The sequence below is a fragment of the Zingiber officinale genome, chromosome 7B, assembly GCF_018446385.1.
Source record: "Zingiber officinale cultivar Zhangliang chromosome 7B, Zo_v1.1, whole genome shotgun sequence".
In the NCBI taxonomy this organism is placed as follows: Eukaryota; Viridiplantae; Streptophyta; class Magnoliopsida; order Zingiberales; family Zingiberaceae; genus Zingiber; species Zingiber officinale.
Window position 1 is genome coordinate 40,097,833 of NC_055999.1, and position 13,297 is coordinate 40,111,129.

The window sequence follows — 13,297 nt, forward strand, 5'->3', positions numbered from 1 at the left end:
GAAGCCCAGATCTCGTCCAAGTTAGATCTCTTAAAGGGAAGAACCTTCCTCCCCTCAAAAAGGGGAAGAAACACTCTTTATATAGAGCATGGCACGAGTGGGGCACAGCTGGTGCCATGACCATGTGAATCCACACGACCAGAAGCTTCCTTGGCTCTGGTCTGGTGGTATGACCATGTGGATTCCACATTGCCGCAACCTACTTCTTCTCTAGTTCATTGACACGACCGTGTGGATTTCACATGGTCAGACCCTTTTTATTTGTTTGTTCTCCGAATCGTCTACTAGCATTATTTTCACTCTAAAAGAACATCCTACCAACAAGAAAATATACAAAGAGTAGATCTCCGATAAAGAAGAGTAATTATACTAAAAATATGATTAAAGATGTGAAAGTGCATAGATCAAGCACAAATAAAGTACGTGAATGTGCGTTAAATTAAACATGCATAAAATTATATATAATCTAAGTACATTATTTATCAAGACTTAATCTCAAGACTTGATTTCTCTCCTTAATTCCTTAAATTTATATTTTTATTGATTTCCTTGAGCATTTTTATTTTTAGGCAGATATCTAAAATCCTTAGAATTCTTGCCTAATTGTCATTTACCCTTTTTTTGATGAAATGTTATCTACCTTCCTAGCCTTAGGTGGATAGTCTTAGCATGAAATAATTTATAATTGATCCTAGGGTTTTCATGCTTTCTATTTTCATGATAAATAGCATTAAAATTGTAAAGTCCCATGAGTGTAATTAAGGAATCTATTTTCTAATTAAGGTCATATGAGCACTAATTAAGGGATTAATTTATAAAAATTAATCTACGAATTTTAAGAATTTTTTAGAATTTTAAATGAACTTATATGATACGTTTGAAGGGGATAGAGGTATGAAACTTGATTGAAGCATATGATACCTAATTAAGTTAGGAGTTGATTAAATTTAATTACCCTAAATTAGGGCTAAATAACCTAGGTATAAAATTACCCTTTACCTAGGTTCGGCGGACTCTTTCCCTTCACAGCGCCGAATCAACGTTTCCTCTCTTCTCGCCATCTCTGCCATCTCGACGGAGCTTCCACCCCGCCGTCTCAAGCACCGATCAAGCACCACATCTCATGGCTGACTACCATGGAGGAAGTCACGGATGGACAAGGGTTCGTTCGGCATGACAGCACAAAGCGAGGGCTCTCAGAGACGATGCGAGGAAGGGCAAAGCAAGGGAAAGGCAAGTACACTCTTCAATGGTGGTATAGGATATGTGAGGTAAGGGATAGGTACCTAGGAGGAGTCGATATGTTTGTGTGTGATGTCTGAATTGATGATTGTGTTGTGCTTCAATCACTTTCCGAGATGTTCTTGCTCTGGCTTGTAATGTTTTCTAGATTTTCGCTAGTCGTTTAAGATATTATTGGGTTTTGTTCGGATACTTTTAAATAGTTTGGGATTCTAGATCAAGATTTTGATGGATTCTACTGGACTTGGTGATGTTTTGATCTTTTCCATTGCTCCTAAATATTTTGGGCAGATTGTTGGTGGATTTAGTCTTGATTGATGATGCTTTTGCTTCCTATTGTTTTTAAAATTTCTGGACAAATATTTGTTTGGCAGTTTAAGCTTTCAATGGTGAAATTTTGCTTCTCCTTATTGCTTCCGAAAGTCCGAGCAGAGTTTTTAGATTAGGCTTCGAATGATGATGCTATTACTTTCTTTATAGTGTCCGGATCTTTGACCATGCAGTTGGTGTGTTGAGCTACATTAAATGTATTTCTTGGGTCTCCTAAGTGTTTCTACTATGCCGAACAAATTTTGGATGCAATAGGATGTGAACCATACTAGATAGATTTAGGAAAATTGGGATTTTGATTTGATGATTTCCTTATCATGACCTACTACTTGTTTCTTCTTGTTATAATGGAGGATGATGTAACAGATGTGAGTGGATTGGGGATTTGTTTCCATAGTCACTTTATCTTCTTGATGGTTCTAGGCTTCTAGTTCTGATTGGTAGAACATGATTTGAGTTTTGATGTGTTCATGCCAATTGCTATAGAATTGGAACGCTACTGGACATATTTGATAGTGAACTGTTGAGACAAAATTAGGGTAATTTCGATTCAAGTATAAAGTTGTACTTGTCTCCTTCGTGTTGGATGAGGTATTGGACATATTTAATAGTTAGTAACTCCTTCTTTGATGTGTTCTGCTTGTTATAACAAAGATTCAAATTTTTGGATACTATGTTTACTTGCTGATGTTTTCAATTTGCGTTAGTTAATCTGAACTGAGTGGTGTCTGTTTTATTTTGGATTTGAGTCAGAGAGAGTTGCTGGAATTAAAGGGGTGTGTTAACCTCATGATTGATGATTTTGGTATTTTAGATTTGATACCATGATTTCTTGCGAAAGCTTTTCATGTGTGCTAGTTTAAACTACATAGCTTGGAGAATTCAGTTTTGGTTTCAATGAGGCTTGGCTGTGGGTTTTGTGTGGATTCAACTTGAAGTGTTCTGCTTCTTCGTGTAGCTGTGGATTGAGTTCAATGTGGTTTATTTTCCTTGTGCTGGCTATGAATTTCTTTCCGTTCTAGATAGATTTGGTGATGATTTTGGGATTTGGTATAGATGTGGGATTCTGCATTTGCCTTTGATATATATAATGGTGTTGAATAACTGCATTGGAGTGGGTCTCAGTGACTTCTAGCACTTGGTTTTGATATACGATTTGATGATGTTTCCGCGTATATGTACAGTGGTCGATTTTGGTGTTGAATAACTGCATTGGAGTGGGTCTCAGTGACTTCTAGCACTTGGTTTTGATATACGATTTGATGATGTTTCCGCGTATATATACAGTGGTTGATTTTATGCTTTTCTTCTTGGTGAACATTTGGATGATGGGATTGAATTGCTATATTTGTAATGGTACATGCTTTGATGATAGAGTTTGGAGGGTTGTAAAGAGATTTCATTATGCTACATGTTCGTGTGATCATTTCATTTTCTCCTTGTAGCAGATTTCTACTAGTGGTGTTTGTAATTGGGTTTTTGTATTCATGTCAAGTGTGTTAGAGTGTACACTAAAAGCCTAGTTTTTGTAAACATTTATTTTTGAAATAAAAAAATCACATTGGTCAAATGTCTATATTTATTTGTTAAGTACTGTAGTTGTTCAATTAATTTATATTGTAGATAACATGGTGTGTGTTGGCACACACAGAAGATCGTGTTATCAGTTCTTTATAAATTATAAACAGTTGCTTATAACTAAGATGGAAAGGAACAAACCGTTGGAATAGTCGTAGTGTAATTAGGTATTAGTTTATCTTGACTAATAAATTATACTAATACACTCTAAGTGTATTGAGTAGGACCATTTAAGGTAAGTTCTTTTTATACTGACTTAATAAAAGAACTAGACCTTACTTATTATGGAAGTGTGTGCTCTTAATCCTAATATAATAACAAGCACATATATTTAGTATTTATTTCTTTGACTTATCAAAGGGTGAGATTTAGCTCGATAAATCAATAGGCCCGATAAGTTGAGAAATGATATTACTTATAGTGTGTGTTGTTGATTATAGAAGGAAACTGTGTCCAAGTAATCTAGGTTGAGAATGTCCCCAAGAGGAGCTCATAAGAATTGTCATGTTAAACTCTACAGGTGGACTTAGTCCGACATGACAATGAGTTTGAGTGATACTACTCTTGGACTAAGATATTAATTAAATTAAGTTGTCAGTAACTCAATTAATTAGTGGGCATTCGATATCTTAAACACAGAGAGACAAACATACTCATGATAACAAGGAGCCCATAATGTAATTTGGGATTGGTGCGGTAGTCCAATAATAACTCTCTATTGGCATGAGTTATTATTGATGAACTTGAGTTGTGTGTTCGGGGCGAACACGGGATACTTAAGCTCGTTGGAAGGCCAAAACCAATTTCTCCTCTAGGTACCTGTCGTAGCCTCATTAAAGCCTCAAGTCCATCCATATAAAAGCACATCTTGGTGTTCAAGAAGGGGGCCGACCCAATGCTTGGTGACCAAGACAAGGGCCGACCACCATCTCCTCAAGAGGGTCGGCCCTATGCTTGGTGCCCAAGCAAAGGAGGGGTCGACCACTATATTTCAAATTAGGATGGGTGCTTTGAATTTTTAAAATCTTCTCATTGTAGATAACTACAAGTTTAAAAGAAGGATTTTAAAGTTACAAAACTTTTCTTATTTGAATTAGGCCACATGGTTTAAAAGAAAATTTAAAAGTTTTAAAACTTTCCTTTTTTAACCATCCTCATGGTTGTTGGAAAAAAGGAAGGGAGTTTTAAATTTGAAACTTTCTATTTTTGTAAGCATGTTTAAAAAGGAAATTGTAGAAGAGGAGTTTTAAATTTTAAAACTTGGTTTTAATTTTTAAAACTTTCCTTTTTTAACATCCGCATTAAGAAATTAAAAGAGAGCTTGTAAAATTTTATAAGAGCTTTCCTTCTTTGCTTATAAAATTTTTTACAAAGTTTTTATTCCTCTTTAAGTGGCCGGCCACCCTTGCTTGGTGCCCAAGCAAGGGGCCGACCAATCAATCAATAACCAATCAAAGATTGATGATTCAATCAATCAAGAGGAAAGAAAAGGAAAAATAAAAGGGGAAAAGTAAAAATAAGAGGAAGATTTTAATTTTTGTAAAAAGTCTTTCCTTATTTGCCTTGGGCAAGTAATATAAAAGAAGGGGAGGAGAGGCCTCATGAAGCTATCTAATATATGCTATTCTTTTCTCTCTTCTCTCTAGTCTTCTCCTAAGGGTCGGCCCTTGCTTCTCTTCATGCTAGGGCCGACCACCTCTTGTGGTTGTTTTATATGGCCGGATACAAAAAGAAGGAGAAGAAGAGGAGAAGTAGGGATTGCATCTATTCTTATTCTATTGCTTGTGGTCCTCTTCCCTTTTCTTTTCCCCTTGCTCTATTTGGTTCCTTGGTGGTGGTGGTGGTCGGATTTTAGAGAAGGAGAAAGAAGGCTTTGAGTGGTGTTCATCTTGGAGGATCGTCGCCCACACGACGTCCAAGACGAGGCGAGGAATACGACAGAAGATCTCGTGGTTATTAGCATTCAAAGAAAAGGTATAACTAGTAATTATTTTTCGCATCATGCTAGTTATTTTTCTTTGTATGAATTCCAAACACAAGAGGCATTAGATTCTAGTTTTTCGAATTTGTAATTCGAGTTGTATTTTTTTTTTATTTTTCGAATTTGTTATTCGATTATTCTTTTTGGTTAAACCTAATGTTATTTTAGAAAAATTAAATATTGAATTTCTAGTAAAGGCTTTGTCGAGGCAGTGGTGGATGATCCCATACCCAAGAAGGCCTAGTGTCTCACCATGTTTAACCTGGGAGTCGATTTTAGAAATAAATATTTAATTAAATTTATAACATAGGTTGATTTGGATTAATAGTGTTAAGTTTCTCTTGCGATCCAAATCTAAATCATTAAGAACAGATAAGTTAAATTTGGAATCAATAATGTTAGGTTCCGTTTGCGATTCCTAATTTAACTTCTAAAGAACACAATAGGTTGTTTAGGAAAGGTTCGACACTTGTACAAAATTTTTGTACAGTGAAACCGGTACGATCTTCCTAGGACCAACCAACAATTGGTATTAGAGCTAGGGTTTGCCTCTGTGTTTTGATTTTCAAATAGATTATGCACATCTCATACATAATTTAGGCAGGATAATAGTAGGATGTGCTAACTTTGTGTTTGCAGGCTCTAACTATTATGACATATAGATATTGTATGTGATTGGACCCTTGGACATGTCAAGGGCATTATTTTTGTGTGTACATGATGTATGTATCAAATACAGTAGGAGCTGTATTAGTTTTAGAATTTTACTTTTTTGTTCGATCTAGAATACATGTACATTCCTTTGTGGAATATAAGATCGATATATGTAAAATTCTATTTTTGTCGCGGATCGTATTCTTGTGAGGCGTGGTGTTATTGGAGGACCAGAGGCGCAGCGGAATAAGAAACAAGATAGATGCGACGACTGAACCCGATGGCGGTGGCTAAAGATGGCAATATCTAGGTTTGGTGCACACGGAGGACAATGATGGAAAAGACTATAATAGTTGGAAAATTAATTTTCAAATTTATTGCTTTTATTTACTGTGATGTGTGTGTGTGCATGTGATGTATGCTTGCATCGGTTAAAATTCCTCACCTTAAATAACTAAGTGGGAGTGAGATTTTTTAAATAAATTCTACGGTCTCCATTACTGGTTTGTAAGTGATGCAAACAAACTTGCGTGTTGGCTCTGAGTGCCTTCCTCCATATCGGATGAGTTTGTTTGTGGATCACTAGATCAAACTTCCATTTTGGATGGTTTTAGGAAATTAATTAAGAGCGTGTGATCTTCCCCATCAGAAGGGGCATAATCTTATTTACTGGACTAAGTATCAAGTAATGGTATACACTTAGGCACATTTAATAATTTCCTCCCCATCGGAGTCTCTGCTGTTATTTGTGTGACCGAAGGAAAATCAACAATTAATTTGTCATAAAGATAGGTTGACAAGATAATAAAATTAAAATCTCCTCTTACAAATGTTCAATTTTGTATACGTCCACACTATCATGGCATGTAAAATTCACGGTGTTTGAGGTAATTTTATTTGTCAGGTTGACAAGATAATAAAATTAATGGGTAAAACCCCTCTTACAAATGTTTGAATTTGTATACGACCACATTATCATGACATACAATATTCACGGTGTTTGAGGGAATTTTATTTGTCATGAAGATAGGTTGACAAGGTTTTTAATGGGTATAGCCCTCCTCTCACAAATGTTCAATTTTGTATATGTCCACACTATCGTGGCATACAAAATTCACGGTATTTGAGGTGTTGGTGAATTTAAATGATATTATTTTGAGAAATTAATATTATTTTAAATTCAAAGTTTTAACCAAATATTTGATCAGAGATAAACCAACTATTAATTTTATTTGTCATAAAGTTAGGTTGACAAGATAATAAAATTAATGGATAAAATCTCCTCTTTGATTTTGTATACGTCCACACTATCGTGTCATACAAAATTCATGGGGATTTTAAGGAGTTAGTCTTGATCAAATAATTTTGTGATTCTTAGGATTTCAAATGTTTGTTAATTCCCTAGTTGTTATACTATAGAATAGACTTAGTAGTACCAATTAGGATTGGAAACAAAACTTGGACTCTAAGGTGGACTGTCCTCTCATAAATAAGAATAATAAAAGTATATTTTATTCATTAGTTGTTGAAACATATTTAGTGGTGTTATCTACCGGTACCTGGTGTGGAGATACGGGAGCCACTGATCATGTCTGCAATTCATTGCAGGGGTTCTAGGAAACCTGACAACTATATGAAAGGGAAAATATCGTCTACATGGGCACCCTGCAAAAGCAGCAGCTGTTGCAGTGTGAGATGTTTATCCTTTGAAAGGAATAAAATATTGATTGTTTTAACGTACTAAGTTTTAGAAAGAACTTGATTTCAGTTTCTAAAATTATTTAAGGATTGATATACTATTTCTTTTGATAACAAAGTTGTTATCAAGGAAAAGAGGGAATTTATCTGTTCTGGTACGTTGGTTGGCAATTTATAACTTCCACGATGCGACAAATTGGAAATTAGTAACACATCTTCTAATTCTAATAAGAGAAATCAACCTTCGGAAATGAACCAATCATATCTTTGACATCTAAGGCTAGGTTATAATAACTTAAGTAGGATTCAAAAGATTATAGCCGATGAACTTTTGGGTTCATTGGTAGTGGAAACCTTTTTAATCTGCGAGTCTTACTTGGAAGGAATAATAACTAAGAAGCTTTTAAGTCTAAGGGGTATAGAGCCAAAAATGTGTTGGAATTGGTTCATTCTAATTTGTGTGGATCTATGACTATCCAGGAAAGAGGTGGTTTCGAATAGACAACTATTCAAAATACGGGTACATTTATTTGATGCGACGCAAGTCTAAGTGCTTTGATAAGTTCAAAGAGTATTAGACTGATGTTGAGTAACATCAAGGTAAAAGTATCAAGACACTACACTGAGATCGTAGTAGCAAGTACCTCTTGGGAGAGTTTAGGAGTCACTTATCAGAAGTCGGAATTCAATACCAACTAACTGCACCTGGTACACCCCAACAGAATGGTGTAGTAAGAAGGTATATGACTCTTATGGAAATGATTAGATCGATGAGTTATTCAGAAAATTACCAAATTCGTTTTAAGGATATATTCTGGAAGCGGAAGTGAACCTAGTACCTCCTAAGTCAGAACTCTCTACTCACATATAATTGCAGAATAGGTGTAAGACTAATTTGAAGCATATTCGGATTCGGGATAGTCCAACACATGTGCTGAAGGGAGACACTGATAAGTTAGACAGGAGTTCACTTGTTTGTGGATTATCCTAGAGAAACGAAAGGAGGTTTATACTTCTAAAAAAATCAGAAGTTCATTGTAAGTACCAATGCCCGATTTTTAGAAGAGGACTATAAATGAACCACAAGCCCATAAGTAAATTTTGAAATAATAAAGAACATGTCTAATCTAGTACGAACTGTACAAGATGAGATATAACAAGAAACTGCAACACGTGTCACAAATGATGCACAATTGTAAAAAGTGTCTGATCGTAGTGGGAGGGTTGTTAGACAACCTAAAAGATTCATGTTTTGGGAGAGTCTTTGGACTTGATCCCTGGTGAACAAGAACCTGATCCCCGGACATATGATAAAACACTCCAAGATAAAGATGTAGCATCTTGACAAAATTACAATGATTCTGAAATAGAATCTATGAATTCTAATAAAGGCTGGGAGCTTGTAGAACCACCAGATGGAGTAAAAGTCATTGGGTGTTAAAAGGTCTACAATAGGAAAAGAGGGATAGACGGGAAGGTGGAAACTTTCAAAGCAAGGCTTGTTGAAAAAGAAAACTTTTTCACCGGTAGTCATGCTTAAGTTTATCCAGATTCTTTTATCTATTGCTGCTCATATGGACTATGAGATTTGGTAAGTGGATGTCAAGATAGCTTTCCTTAATAGAAGTCTTGAAGAAAACATCCATATAAAGCAACCAGAAGGGTTCATTGCAAAAAGCAAACAGCATCTTGTGTGAAAGATCAATCAGTCTATGAACAAAAGCAAAACTTCAAGGTCTTGGACATCTGGTCTAATGAAGTAATCCAAACCTATGGATTTATTCAGTGACCCGATGAGTTTTGTGCATACAAGAAGTGTGTTGGAAACGTGGTGGTATTTCTTGTACTATATGTAGATGACATTTTTGGCAGTTGGAAACAATATCAAAGTGTTGTCGGAAGTAAGTGTATGGTTGTCCAAACAATTCGATATGAAAGACTTGGGAGAATGCACACATATTCTCGGGATTAAAGTGATCACAAGAAAAGAATGTTGTGCTTATCCCGAGCTTCATACAATTCTAGCTCGTTTTAGCATGCAAAACTCCTAGAAATGTTTCTTACCTTTTCAGCATGGAGTAGCTTTATCTAAAGAGATGTCTCCAAAGACATCAAAGGAGATAAAAGGACATGAAGGCAGTTCCTTATGCTTCGGCTGTCGGAAGCCTAATGTATGCTATGTTGTGCATGAGACCGAATATCTATTTTGCCTAGGGCATAGTTATCAGTTATCGAAGTAACCCAAGATCGGGACACTAGACAGTCGTAAAGCATATATTAAAGTACCTTAGAGGGACTAGAGATTATATGCTAGTTTACTAGGTAGAGGATTTGATACCTTTGAGTTACACGGATTTTGACTTTCAATCAGATAGGAATAATAGTAAGACGACCTCGGGGTTTTTGTGTTTACTTTAGGAGGTGAAGCCATATCTATGGAGGAGTGTTAAGCATAGGTACTTTTCCAGACTCCATCATAGAAGCTGAGTACGTGGCAACCTCTAAGGCAGCCACAGAAGTTATATGGCTCAGAAACTTCATGATGGACTTAGACATGATTTCTGGTTTATCCAAAATTATTACAATTTTTATAATAATAGTGGTGCAGTAGCAAACTCGAAGAAACCATAAGTCCATAAGGCAAGTAAACACAATAGAGCGCAAGTACTACCCAATACGAGACATCGTATAACGAGGAGAAGTTGTTGCCGCCTAGATTGCATCAGATGATAGCCTGAGAGATCCTTTCACCAAGGCCCTTAAGGCAAGAGCTTTTGATGGACATGTTGTAGGGTTGGGAATCAGATGTATGACAACTTAGTCTTTTAGTATAAGTGGAAGATTTTTAGAATGTATACTAAAAGCCTAACTTTTGTAAACATTTATTTTTGAAATAAAAGAATCACATTGATCAAATGTCTATATTTATTTGTTAAGTGTAGTTGTTCAATTAATTTATATTGTAGATAACATGATGTGTGATGTCACACACAGAAGATCGCGTTATCGGTTCTTTATAAATTATAAATAGTTGCTCACGACTAAGATGGAAAGGAACAAACCGTTGGAATAGTCGTAGTTAATTAGGTATTAGTTTATCTTGACTAATAAATTATACTAATGCACTCTAAGTGTATTGAGTAAGACCATTTAAGGTAAGTTCTTTTTATACTGACTTAATAAAAGAACTAGACCTTAGTTATTATGGAAGTGTGTGCTCTTAATCCTAATATAATAACAAGCACATATATTTAGTATTTATTTCTTTGACTTATCAAAGGGTGAGATTTAGCTCGATAAATCAATAGGCCCGATAAGTTGAGAAATGATATTACTTATAGTGTGTGTTGTTGATTATAGAAGGAAACTGTGTCCTAGTAATCTAGGTTGAGAATGCCCCCAAGAGGAGCTCATAAGGATTGTCATGTTAAACTCTACAGGTGGACTTATTCCGACATGACAATGAGTTTGAGTGGTACTACTCTTGGACTAAGACATTAATTAAATTAAGTTGTCAGTAACTCAATTAATTAGTGGACATTCAATATCTTAAACACAGGGAGATTAACATACTCATGATAACAAGGAGCCCATAATTTAAATTGGGATTGGTTGGGTAGTGCAATAATAACTCTCTAGTGGAATGAGTTATTATTGATGAACTTGAGTTGTATGTTCGGCGAACACGGGATACTTAAGCTCGTTGGAAGGCCAAAACTAATTTCTCCTCTAGGTCCCTGTTGTAGCCTTATTAAAGCCTCATGAGGGCCGACCCAAGGCTTGGTGAGCAAGACAAGGGCTGGCCACCATCTCCTCAAGAGGGCCGGCCCTATGCTTGGTGCCCAAGCAAAGGAGGGGCCGACCACTATATTTCAAATTAGGAGGGGTATTTTGAATTTTTAAAATCTTCTCTTTGTAGATAACTACAAGTTTAAAAGAAGGATTTTAAAGTTACAAAACTTTTCTTATTTGAATTAGGTCACATGGTTTAAAAGAAAGTTTAAAAGTTTTAAAACTTTCCTTTTTTAACTATCCTCATGGTTGTTGGAAAAAAGGAAGGGAGTTTTAAATTTGAAACTTTCTATTTTTGTAACCATGTTAAAAAAGGAAATTTTAGAAGAGGAGTTTTAAATTTTAAAACTTGATTTTAATTTTTAAAACTTTCCTTTTTTAACATCCACATTAAGAAATTAAAAGAGAGCTTGTAAAATTTTATATGAGCTTTCCTTCTTTGCTTATAAAATTTTTTACAAAGTTTTTATTCCTCTTTAAGTGGCCGGCCACCCTTGCTTGGTGCCCAAGCAAGGGGCCGACCAATCAATCAATAACCAATCAAAGATTGATGATTCAATCAATCAAGAGGAAAGAAAAGGAAAAATAAAAGGGAAAAAGGAAAAACAAGAGGAAAATTTTAATTTTTGTAAAAAGTCTTTCCTTATTTGCCTTGGGCAAGTAATATAAAAGAAGGGGAGGAGAGGCCTCATGGAGCTATCTAATCTATGCTATTCTTTTCTCTCTTCTCTCTAGTCTTCTCCTAAGGGCCGACCCTTGCTTCTCTTCATGCTAGGGCTGGCCACCTCTTGTGGTTGTTTTGTATGGCCAGATACAAAGAGAAGGAGAGGAAGAGGAGAAGTATGGATTGCATCTATTCTTATTCTATTTCTTGTGCTCCCTCTTGTGGCCGGTCCTCTTCCCTTTTCTTTTCCCCTTGCTCTCTTTGGTTCCTTGGTGGTGGTGGTTGCCGGATTTTAGAGAAGGCGAAAGAAAACTTTGGGTGGTGTTCATCTTGGAGGATCGTTGCCCACACGACGTCCAAGGCGAGGCGAGGAATACGACAGAAGATCTCGAGGTTATTAGCATACAATGAAAAGAGATAACTAGTAATTATTTTCCGCATCATGCTAGTTATTTTTCTTTGTATAAATTCCAAACGCAAGAGTCATTAGATTCTAGTTTTTCGAATTTGTAATTCGAGTTGTGCTTTTTTTTGTTTTTTGAATTTGTTATTCGATTGTTCTTTTCGGTTAAACCTAATGTTATTTTAGGAAATTAAATATTGAATTTCTATTAAAGGCTTTGTCGAGGCAGTGGTGGATGATCTCATACCCAAGAAAGTCTAGTGCCTCGCCATGTTTGACTTGGGAGCCGATTTTAGAAATAAATATTTAATTAACTTTATAACATAGGTTGATTTGGATCAATAGTGTTAAGTTTCGCTTGTGATCCAAATCTAAACCATTAAGAACAGATAAATTAAATTTGGAATCAATAATGTTAAGTTCCGTTTACGATTCCTAATTTAACTTCTAAAGAAAACAATAGGTTGTTTAGGAAAGGTTCGACACTTGTACAAAATTTTTGTATAGTGGAACCAGTATGATCTTCGTAGAACCAACCAACAATTGGTATCAGAGCTAGGGTTTGCCTCTGTGTGTTTTGGTTTTCAAATAGATTATGCACATGTCATACATAATTTAGGTAGGATAATAGTAGGATGCGCTAACTTTGTGGTTGCAGGCTCCAACTATTATGACATATAGATATTGTGTGTGATTGGACCCTTGGACATGTCAAGGGCATTATTTTTGTGTGTGCATGATTGTATGTATCAAATACAGCAGGAGCTGTATTAGTTTTAGAATTTTACTTTTTTGTTCGATCTAGAATACATGTACATTCCTTTGTGGGATATATGATCGATATATGTAAAATTCTATTTTTGTCGCGGACCATAGCCTTGCGAGGCGTGGTGCTATTGGAGGACCAGAGGCGCAGCGGAATAAGAAGCAAGATAGATGCGACGACTGGACCCGA